Below are 12158 nucleotides of genomic sequence, written 5' to 3'. Positions count from 1 at the left end.
GTGGCAGTAGGAAGCAATTTCAAGAGATGGTCACATAACTCAAGGCGGGGAATAGGATGTGATCACTGTCTCATTTGAATGCCTCTTTAGAATTAATAATTTAAAAAGGCTTGCATTCCTCAGATAAGAAGTGTGTGTGTGTATTTGTTGTTGTTGTTGTTGTTTTTCCTTTCTTACTGGTTACATAGCTGTTTTTGAAAGTAGAATTAGCACCAAGAAAATAATCCGGTTGACTGTGCTGATACCCTTCAGAGCTGAAGTGTGTACCTTTGTGTGTGATTATCACGTTGAGGTACTGTGGCTCTGTGAGCCTTGAATGGTGTTCTGCCGTCCCAAATCTTTCTGTTCTGGCTCTAAACTACAACAGACCCTGCTTCTAAACCAGTGCTTCTTAATGAGTGTCTATGGAGCATTTGACTTTGGAATCATCTGGGGTATGTCTTATGAATATAAATTCTTGGGCTCAATTTAGGCTAATTGAATTTATTTCAGGCACATAGGCCCCAGGAATCTGTATTTTTAGCAATCTTCATACTCAAGTTTGAAAGCCATCATTCTGTATCATGAACTTAATTAAAGAATTGTAGTATGTATCCTCTGTATTTTTAATACTATTTATACATTTTATACCATATTTTACTTGTTTTAATATATTAAAGAAATCATAGGCAAAAAAACATTTTTAATAGGCAAAAATCAATTTTAAAATGTTGAGACTATAAATATTGAAGTTATATTATTTCATGCCTGCATTCTAATGGGCTGTATTTATATTCACTGATTTTGTAGATTCCTGTTCTAAACTTTGGAGGAAGCTTGATAGGATGAGGTCTATTTTCAATAATCTCATAAAAGAGGACAAAACAAGTGTTCCAGCTGAAGGGTTGGAGCACTGATTCTCAACCATGATGTCTAGGCTACATCCCAGTCCAATAAATATGAATTTGGCATCAGAGTGAGACATTCACATTTTAAAAAGTTCCCAGTATGATCCTAATGTTTAGAAAAGATTGAAAACCTCTCTATTCTGCTAATGCTTCTTAAACTTTAGCATACATGAGAATCACCTGGGGAGCTTGTTAAACTATAGATTCTTGGGCTCTCCTTGGAGTTAGGTCTAAGTGGGGCTGAAATTTTGTATTTTTAACAAGCAACCAGGTCAAGCTGATGCCATTGGTTCCTGCTGCTCTTATTAGCACTGCTTTACAGCAATGCCAGGGGTCCTCAAACTGCGGCCTGCGGGCCACATGAGGCGGTGTTATTGTATGTGTTCCCATTTTGTTTTTTTTACTTCAAAATAAGATATGTGCAGTGTGCATAGGAATTTGTTCATAGTTTTTTTTTTTTTTTTTAAACTATAAGTCTGGCCCTCCAATGGTCTGAGGGACAGTGAACTGGCCCCCTGTTTAAAAAGTTTGAGGACCCCTGATACCCTCAGGTCTCCACCCAGGATCATATCACACAGCTTTTAGTGATTAAAAACAGAGTCAGCCTGGTCTACATTAACGACTTACTCCTTTGAGACAAAATTATTATTTAAAATGGTTTAACCAAAGTTCTTCCTTAAATACTTGAGAAAGCCCACTCACTGTACTCTGATACTGACCATAAGTTCTCTGGCCTAAATTTACATCTCAGCCCTGTGATCCTGAACATGAAATGACCAAGACTTACCGACACATTTACTAAGCTACAATTTCCTTCTCCTGAAATTTTTGTTTAATATTGTATACTTTTGGTGTAAGATGGGGCCTAATTCCTATGATGGAAATTTCTTCTACTTTCAGATTTATGCCTTCCTGGACTTCTTGGTACCTGTGCTCAGATCTTGCAAGCACACACAGGGACAGGGCAAGGACAGTCAGCTGTGGCCTGACTTTCCTGTTAGGTCTCAGGGTAAGTCTAAGAAAGGCATTTTAAACTTTCTGTGTGTCTTTTTCCTCATATATAAAATGAATTAGACAAAACAAATGTTTTTAAGTTCCCTTATCAGTTCTTGTCTGTTGTTTTACAAAATACTAGACCCAGAGCAAACAAATTTGTTATGTGAGTTTATGAAGATTTAGTAATTCAGTACGTTAAAAAAAAATCACTCAAATACCTTGCTTTCTGGAGCTTTAGCTTTTCAGTTTTCAGGGCAAAGCATGTAACAATTAAAATGGGCATAGTTCTATTGTGGCTTTGCCTTCCCTGGTTGTGGCTAGGAAAGCTCTCCACCGAATCCACTAGAAACAATTAAAATCATCAGTTTCCACATTCCTTTGGCAAAGGGGCTCTATTCTGCCAGCAGGAATTGTATTCTTCTGTATAAAAGCCATGAACAAAATAAAAAATTGGTGAATCTTACTGTCAGGTTCAAAAAGGGAAGATTCATGATTTTTTAATAAGTTTACAAGTTGGAGCTTTTCATCTCATACTCCCAGATAGAGCTGCTAAGTAATTGTCAGTGACCTATTGTGAGGAAGAATCTAAAAGGCAAGGATTTAGCTATGTATGGTGGTTCTTGCCTGTAAACCCAGCACTTTGGGAGCCTGATGGAAGAGGGGCTTGGACTCTCAGACCAGCTTGGGCAACATAGTGAGATCCCATGTCAAAAATATATAAATAAATACAGTAGCCAAGTGTAGTGGCACACACTTGTAGTACCAGATAATTGGGAGGCTGAGGCAGGAAGATCCCTTGAGTCTAGGAGTTCAGGGCTGTAGTAAGCTCTGATGATGCAATGGCACACTTTATTACAGTGTGTAGGATCCTTTTCAAAAAAAAGCAAGATCCTTCTCAAAGAAAAAAAAGATGAGATTTAGTTTATTAGTGGTTTCAAGAACTAGAAACCTAGTAACTCATAATACTTAGAAAAATTGAGAAATATTTTAGGTGTCTTAAAGAAGAAAAAATAGTTATAAAAGAGTAGGAATTATTGAATAATTGAGTGAGGTTATAAAACCTCACTCTTTGTCTAAAAATATATTTTCTAAGGAAATAATAAGAAAACAGTTAAATGTCATGTCATGAAGATGCTGAGAGTAGTTTATATACACATACAAGAGGAAATTATTGGATGCAGCCTAATGTCTAACAATGTTAAATAGACTAAGAAACAAAATGTCTAATACAAGCAGTTAAATGAGTTATTCAATCTCCAGAGTTAAATAATATATGGCCATTAAGCTGAATTCTAATGAATATACAACAACATGGAAAAATAATCATATTAACTGATAAAATCTATGTACAGAATATGTACTACAAATATTACTCAAGACTTAGCATATAGAAAGGAACTGGACAAGAGTCAATGATTATAGTAAAATAAAGAGATTATGGATGGCTTTTTCCTTTTCTTTCCTAAGTTTCCATAATGTTACTTTACATCTTAGTGCAAGATATTATGGAGTATATATTTTATATTAAGACAAAAGATCAGAGTACAAACTTTTCTTCCATACTACCTGTGTTCAAAACTGTTACTACCTGGTTGAATTGGAGTAAGTTATTAGGCACTTCTCAGTTTCACCATTTATGAAATGGGAGTAATTTTAGCAACTGCCTTATGGGTTGAAAAGAGTTAATGAATTAATGTATATAAAAATCACTTCAATCAGTGAATATGAGATACAGTTAGTATTTAGGTGTTTGCTGATTATTATTTAAAATAATTAATCCTATTTAATCTATAATATCTTTCCTGTTGCTAGAAGTACCGTAACTATTTTTTTTTTCATTAAATGAAGAGAATATAAAAGTTCCTTCATTATCACTCAGTATCTCTGATACATTATATCACTTCTTCACAATTCAGGAAAAATGTTTGGTAGACTTACATATTTTATACATTATTCCTGCTCTGTTCACAGCCTTAGTTTAATATTCTATTTCTTGGAAAGTTTCTTACAGTACTCTTTGATACACTAATTGACTTACAGGTGTCCATTTGAATATGAGGCTTCAGTGAGTATCATTGGGTTACTTAGAATGAAGCGCCTAACTTTTGTTTTCGCCTAAATCTCTGAAATCACTGGGGCCTTCTTTGGCTATCTTTGGCACCCTATGATCCTGCTCAGCAAATAAGGAAAACTTATTTTTTAAACAACAATCCATTATAGGCAATTTCATTTCCAAAAATGTTGGAAGCCAGAATCTAAATTTGCCTCTTGTAAAACTCCTTGGAACAGAATTTGTTTCCATAGTTATGAGGCAATACAGAAGGACTAAAACTCAAACACATTAAAAATCAAAATGTGGAAAACTTTTAAATAGGAAAATAGACCATTTGGAAGTAGTGGGATCTGGGTATTGATAAACACTAGTAGTAATCTGCAAATATTTCTAGACATTTAGTTAAAAACTTGAGATTGAAGGGGAGCCCCTTGCTCCCCTGCTCTTTACCCCCACTGTACTCCTCAGATGCAATGGCTTTTATTGCTTCTGTTTATAGTATTATTATCAATACTTCCATGTCTTTAAATAATGTCCTTCTACTACTATTTCCTAAATTATCAGGGTTTTTTAATCTGACAAACGTGGTAAGATAATGCATTTATATGCACAATGATTGCTACAAATGTGGAGTTATTTTGACAATCTTGTTTTGTAGTGTTTCTTTCCTCCATTGATTGCTTTCCTCTTCTTTCCCCCGCCTTTTTCTGTCTTGTTGGATTTATAAAGATTTAAAAAATAATTGTTTCTATTTTTAATTACTCATTTGCTTTCACCAGTTTGAAAAGTTGTATCTGTGCTAATCACTTAACAAACTCACATTGATTGATTTGCCAATGTTAAACCAAATTTATAATGAACATATAAATCTAACTTGACCATGATAGAGTATTATTCTCATATATTGCTGCTTCTGAGTTGATATTATTTTGTTTATTATTCTAGTGTCTAAGTTTTTAGGTGAAATTGGCCTATGATATTCTTTTCTTCTGCTGCCATTGTTGTGATTTGCTATCCAGGCAAGCAAAGTCAATACTTAAAATCAGTTGATTTAGTATTTCGTTTCTCTGGAAGAGTTTGTGTATCATTAGAATTATTCTTCCTTAAATTGTGGTAAGACTCAGCAGTGTAACAATCCAAATCTTGGCTTTTTGATAGAAAGTTTTAAATCACTGATTTGATTAATTTAATATCAAAATATAGTTAGGTGTTTTTTTCTTACTGTGTCTATTGTGATGAAATATTTTAAAAATATATTTATCTCTATAAATTTTAAAATTTTATAGGATCTTTAATGATATCTGTTGTTTTATGACTAAAACCGGATCTCTCTCTTCCCTTCCTCATTGAGTATACTTTCTGTTGTGTATTTGTTTTCTATTCCATTAGTTTTGATAGCCTCTCCCCAGCTTTTCCCCAGGATTTTAGCCTGTCTTTGTGTATTCCAACTGTTATATTTTGTAAGGGAGGTGGCAGTAGCTTGTTCTTTTGCTTTTCAGTGTTTTCAAAAAAAAAAATGACTCCTGCACTGCCATTTTTCTATTTTGAGAAAATTCTGAATTAAGTAAAGAAAGATAAGACCCTACGTCTTTCCTTCAGAAAGTCCCCTGGCAGGTCAAAATAGATAAACAAAATTCCTTCAGAACAAGGCCCACTCTGCTCCTTCTGGTACCAGGGACCCACTCCAGAAACATAGGCTGCTGTCTCCAAAAATGTCACTAAGCTGGAGTTGGGCAAGAGTGAGTTAAAATGCCTCAAAATTCTTCTATCGTCTAGAAGTTGCTTTTTTCATGATTATGCATTCATTTGATTACTGGAAACTTTTGATCATTATCCAGCATTCTAACAAATTTAATTTTGACTTTTTTTTTTTTTTTTTGAGACAGAGCCTCAAGCTGTCGCCCAGGGTAGAGTGCCGTGGCATCACAGCTCATAGCAACCTCCAACTCCTGGGCTCAAGCGATTCTCCTGCCTCCGCCTCCAAAGTAGCTGGGACTACAGGCGCATGCCACAATGCCCAGCTATTTTTTGGTTGCAGCTGTCATTGTTGTTTGGCAGGCCTGGGTTGGATTCGAACCCACCAGCTCAGGTGTATGTGGCTGGTGCCTTAGCCACTTGAGCCACAGGCACTGAGCCAATTTTGACAGTTTTTGCCACTCCCCGCCCCGGCCCATCTTTCTGTGAAATCATTTATCTTATAACTTCTTACGATGGATTCCTAGATCATTTATTTAAGGCTACCTTTATTAAAGGTGTTTTGGTTGCTCTAATAAATTTTGATATAAAGTATTTTCAGTTTATACAAAGAAGTGGATCTGAGTGGACCTGAGATGTGTTCCCTAGATTCTCCTTTTAGAAGAAATGACTTCTTCTCTGGGCTCTGAGAGTTCTCCTGGCAGAAAGCAGTCTGCTCTAGGTCTCCTTAGGCTACTGCTTGGATGAAGACAGCTGCCTCCCTCAAGGTTATGCTTCCTTCCTTTGGCACCCTTTGTGCAGGACCTCCCTGTCATGGATGTCAATTCCTGACCTCCCTCCCCAACTTGGAGCAATGCTTAAGGGTCAGATTCAACACTCTGTAGGTTGGTGATCAAACTTTGTCACAGCTAGATTTCTCCTTCTGCACAATCTCTTTTTTTTCTTTCTATCGATACTGATCCTAAGGGCAGGCTCCAAAAATCCACGTCTTTGTGTCAGTTTTCTTTTCAGGGGTGGAACTAGGACAGGAGGCTTTCTGGAGGAATTGATATGCAACCTGAAAACTAAAGTAAGCATACGTAAGAGTGTATGCAGTTGGAACCAACAGTTCACTGTTGGAGGGGAGCAGGTGTGTGCATGTTAGAGTGGAGTCATGTTGGGGAAGTATTGGAAGACCTAGAAAAGCAAACTTTGGATGTTTCACAAAACATATCCTATCTACTTTGAGGAGGTTTGGGCTTTATCCCACTAGTAAACTATAATCGCAGATGCTAATAAGATCTGTACACTGATCAGAAGAGCTAGTTTGCCAGACAGAATTCAAGAATAAAAGGACAGCCAGGTTTTATTCAAATAGTAATGATATTATCATTTCTTGAAATGTGACAGCACTTACCCAACAACAAATGTTTGCAGATAGAAGCAGTCACTAAATGGGTGTAGGGTTTTCCCAACTACCCAGTGCCTCATCAGAAGTCCATTTCACTGTGGACTTGCCCCGCAGGATTCGGGAAAATGTTTTTACTCTGCCGGGACCATGCAGCCTCCTACTCATATGGCTCGCAGGCAAATAGCCCCCACAGGGAAAGTTCTGTACATTGTCAGTTTTTGGACATGCAACCAGATCACTGCTGTGCTTTATTAAAGGCATAAATCTGAACTTGTGCTGAATATGTACAAAGGAAATTTGATTTGTACATCTTTATAACATAAAAGAGTTATTCCAGTTTCCAAAAGCAGCCCACTATAGTTTCCAATGGACGATAATCAGTGACAGCTCTTGAGTTTTCTAGGTTTTAAATGTAGTAGGGAAAACAATGTAATGATAAATAAAATCCAAGCTTATACCCATTTCTTTAATTGTCAGTAATTCATCAGATAGGGAAAAATGCTAGTTTGGTTATTACAAAAGCTGCAGTTAAAAATTAAAAGCTCTTTGGTTAGAAAAGAAAACTCTGTATGTATTTAAAAAGTCAAAGGAAGTATGGGTGGCAAAAGGAGAATGAATGGGAGGAAGAGGGCGAGTGAAGGGACATATCCACTTGTCCTTGATTTAGGAGAAAAACGATGATTTTCTTAAGACTTGAGCCAGCATTTCAAAGCTCTGCCACTGACAGAAAAGCCAGCAGAGTCACTTGGATAATGCCTTCAGCTGCGTGAGCAAATCCTGTCATATAATATAATACTTCAAAAGCAGTATTGTGACTCCTGAGTGACTCACCATTAACTTTATCCGTTCAACGTATCCGGGAGCAAAATCCCAAACCAAACCAACCAGTCAAACCAACCAACAAACTCCCCCCAGAACAATAAACAGAAAAACTTGTGACTTGTATATAGACTTTCATGAAAAGAATTGGTAGGCAATTTTGTATCGGGCTCAGAATTGCTGCTACAACAATGAAAAACACCACACCACTATTTAAATAGCTCAACACAAGGGGAGTTATCTCTCACTGATGTAGTAATCCAAAGAGAACCGGTTGTATATTCCCACCTACTATCAAGGGAGGCGAGAGAACCTCATCTGTGTCTGGGAAGCTACTTTTTACCTCTATACTCCAGTGATGTTAGTGAGCAGTTCACTTTCTTTTCCAAATGTGCCATTGCTCTCTTCAGAAAATAGCAATAGACGTTGCTTTGATCTACTTTTCTGGTAATTTTTGCATTAAGAAAGCCACATCTAAATCTATATCAAACCATGTGCATCTGGAAATAAAAACCATTGTTATCCAATTTGACACAAAAATATGATTGAGGATCCAATATGGTTGAGGTGCTCAGCTGGATTCCATGAATAATGATAATAATATAAGGCTAGGATCCTCACGGAATTCATAGGGAATATATCCTAATGAAACCCAATTTCAACAAAAATGTAGGAAGGGCTTGTCTTTTTTTAAGAATGCTCTAAATTTTCTCTTCCTATATTTTATTTTCCTTTTATTTTATTTCAGATTAAGATATGAGTGCAGATGATTAGGTTGCATTGTTTGAGTTTGTTAGGTAAAGTCCAAGTTGTCGTTGAGCCCGTCACCCAGGAGTGTCCCATATACCTACATTGTGCCCGTCAGGTGAGAGTTTTCCAAATTCCCTTCCCTCCACTTAAATTTAATTTTGTTTTTTTCTGTTATGGGTATGTAGTTATTCCTCTATTAGTTTCATCTTAGTATTATGTACATTGGATGCTTGCTTTTCCATTCTCATGATACTTTACTAAGGAGAATGTTCTCCAACTCCAGGTAAATACAAAAGATGTAAAGTCTCCATCTTTCATTACGGCTAAACATAATTCCATGGTACATGTATCTTCCTATATTTTATGAAGGCATCAACCATTAGAGGAATAATTGCCACAGACTCAAATACAATTGTATTGGCATTTACATTAAGTATATTTATGTACGAGTCAAAAAAACAAATAATTTTGTGAATTTGGCAACTAAATTGTTGATTTTAAAGAAAATTCTTTTCAACTCTGTGTTTCTGATGTGGAACAACAGCATCAGGCCGTCAGGTTAGCTCATGGCATTTATATTCCTAGCATAATGCACCTAGTCTTTTATTAACCAACCAATAATAACACATACTTTGTTTTAAAGAGTTTCATTATACATAATTATTGATACTTCATTTTATTTTATGTATTTATTGTTTTGAGACAGAGTCTCACTGTGTCACCCTTGGTAGAGTGCCAGGGTGTCACAGCTCACTGAAACCTCAAACTCTTGGGCTTAAGCGATTCTCTTGCCTCAGCTTCTCAAGTAGCTGGGACTCTAGGCACCCACCACAGTGCCCGGCTATTTTTTGGTCACAGTTGTCCTTGTTGTCTAGCCGGCCTGGGCCCAGCTTGAACCCTCCAGCCTCGGTCTATGTGGTGGGAGCCCTAATCCCTGAGCTACAGGTGCCAAGCCTGATGCTTCATTTTAACCATTTCAAGAAATGTTGCCGGGCACTTAGCAATCTGCCATGTGAAATGGCAGCACGTCTGGCAGGTGTGGCACACAGTCATCTAGCCTGTCCTGTCACTGCCTGTGCCTTTCAGTGGCCTTTGCAGACCAGATGAACTGCTGCTCATTCTACTGCGACACAGTTGGAGAAAGGGTCAAATGCATTTTGGATCTTCAAATGTAACTAGACATTGTGATAGAAAACTAGACCCAAAGGGCCAAGGGCTGCCATGCGCGACCCACAGGATGCATTCCACTATTCAATGTCTCACTTCATGTGTGAATTCAGAATTTCAGATTAATGAAGTTTCAAGGTCTTACATATCCTATTTGGCGAGTCTGTTATTCTAATACATTTCTGTATAATTATGTTGTCTGTGCAGGGAATTCTAAAGTAAAGAAGGTACGGTATATATAGGCTACTTCAACAATAGTCGTTTTTTCAAGATCTTTAAAATATGACAGTGGAGCTTTAATAGGGAGTGTGTTGAAATTATATATTGCTTTGGGTAGTATGGACATTTTGATAATGTTGATTCTTCCTAGCCATGAGCATGGTATGTTTTTCCATTTGTTAACATTTTCAGCTATTTCTTTTCTTAGAGTTTCATAGTTCTCTTTATAGAGATCTTTCACGTCTTTTGTTAGGTAAATTCCCAAATATTTCATCTTCTTTGGCACTACTGTGAATGGGATAGAGTCCTTAACTGCTTTTTCAATTTGACTGTTGTTGGTGTATATAAAGGCTACCGATTTATGAATGTTGATTTTGTAACCTGAGACGCTGCTGTATTCCTTGATCACTTCTAGGAGTTTTGTAGTAGAGTCCCTAGTGTTTTCCAGATACACAATCATATCATCTGCGAAGAGCGAGAGTTTGATCTCTTCTGACCCTATATGGATACCCTTGATCGCCTTTTCTTCCCTAATTGCGGTGGCTAAAACTTCCATTACAATGTTGAAAAGCAATGGAGACAATGGGCAGCTTTGTCTGGTTCCTGATCTGAGTGGAAATGATTCCAATTTAACTCCATTCAATATGATATTGGCTGTGGGTTTGCTGTAGATGGCCTCTATCAGTTTAAGAAAAGTCCCTTCTAGACCAATTTTCTTGAGTGTTCTGATCATGAAGGGATGCTGGATATTATCAAAAGCTTTTTCTGCATCAATTGAGAGAATCATATGGTCTTTGTTTTTTAATTTGTTTATGTGCTGAATTACATTTATAGATTTACGTATATTGAACCAGCCTTGAGACCCTGGGATAAAACCAACTTGGTCATGATGTATAATTTGTTTGATGTGTTGCTGGATTCTGTTTGTTAGGATCTTGTTGAATATTTTTGCCCCCATCGATCCACGAATGGATTAATAAATTGTGGTATATGTATACCATGGAATACTATGCAGCCTTAAAGAAAGATGGAGACTTTACCTCTTTCATGTTTACATGGATGGAGCTGGAACATATTCTTCTTAGTAAAGTATCCCAAGAATGGAAGAAAAAATACCCAATGTACACAGCCCTACTATGAAACTAATTTGGGACTCTCACATGAAAGCTATAACCCAGCTACAACTTAACAATAGGGGGAAGTGGGAAAGGGGGGGGTGGGTAGAGGGAGGGGAATCGGAGGGATCACACCTGTGGTGCATATTACAGGGGTATTTGCGAAACTTGGTAAATGTAGAATGTAAATGTTTTGGCACAGTAACTGAGATAACGCCGGAAAGGCTATGTTAACCACTGTGATAAAAATGTGTCAAATGGCTTATGAAGTGAGTGTATGATGCCCCATAATCATATCATTGTATACAGTTATGATTTAATAAAAAAAAAAAAATAAAAAAAAATAAAAAAAAAAAATAGTCGTTTTGCTGTTTAGATGTAAACTTAAGTACATGAGATTAATACACTGACTAGGTGGAAATTAGTTCTGTTTATGGTAACTCCTGTTCATTCAGCCTCTTCTGTGCCATGTCTTGCTTCTTATCCCCATAAATGAAATTACCAATGACTTGAAATTTTTTCCAGGGGCTACGTGGTTAAAAATTTGCACAGTTCTCATGTTTGGCAAAATCCTGCTGAGAAAGATAATGCACTGAAAAGAAGTAGGCTTGGTTTTGGGAATGCTTCCAATTTTGGATCTTTGGCAGGATGGGACTTCTACTGGAAAATAAAATTAGCTGAAGCTGTAGCTCCAAATCTTTTGAAAGATCAGGCTGTGGAGCTTACTCTAATGCAGTCAAGGTGTCCATGTACTTTGAGTACTGTCAATAATAAGCTGCCTGGAAAATATGAAGACTTTGGCAGATTATCAAAGTTCAACAAAATCAACTTCATGCAGATCCAAGACTGCCATTTCCAAAATAAATTAGAGGATTTTAGGTTTATCATCTCATTTGGAATGCTAACTTTGGGAGTGTGGGAGGCATTTTTCATAATCACAGGGAAGGGGACAATAAGTTTGCCTCCCACGTTCAGTGTGTATCCTCATGCTGTTTCATCTGAGCATTTGAAATTCAAAGTAGCTTCCTCCAAATCCAAAGGCCACCCAGAAGCTAAAATGAAAGGAA

At 36.9% G+C, this 12158-nt stretch overlaps 1 long non-coding RNA gene across 1 annotated transcript in view; it reads left to right on the top strand.

The window, feature by feature from the left end:
• Nucleotides 1-1800: 1800 nt before the first annotated feature.
• Nucleotides 1801-12158, top strand: part of LOC128588364 (uncharacterized) — a 62072-nt gene continuing 51714 nt past the window's right edge. Inside the window, exon 1 of the long non-coding RNA XR_008380761.1 lies at nt 1801-1896. This is a non-coding gene — a long non-coding RNA (uncharacterized LOC128588364). The remainder of the gene's footprint in view (nt 1897-12158) is intronic.

This window comes from Nycticebus coucang, chromosome 6, assembly GCF_027406575.1.
Source record: "Nycticebus coucang isolate mNycCou1 chromosome 6, mNycCou1.pri, whole genome shotgun sequence".
NCBI lineage: Eukaryota > Metazoa > Chordata > Mammalia > Primates > Lorisidae > Nycticebus > Nycticebus coucang.
This window is presented reverse-complemented; position numbering and strand designations above follow the sequence as displayed.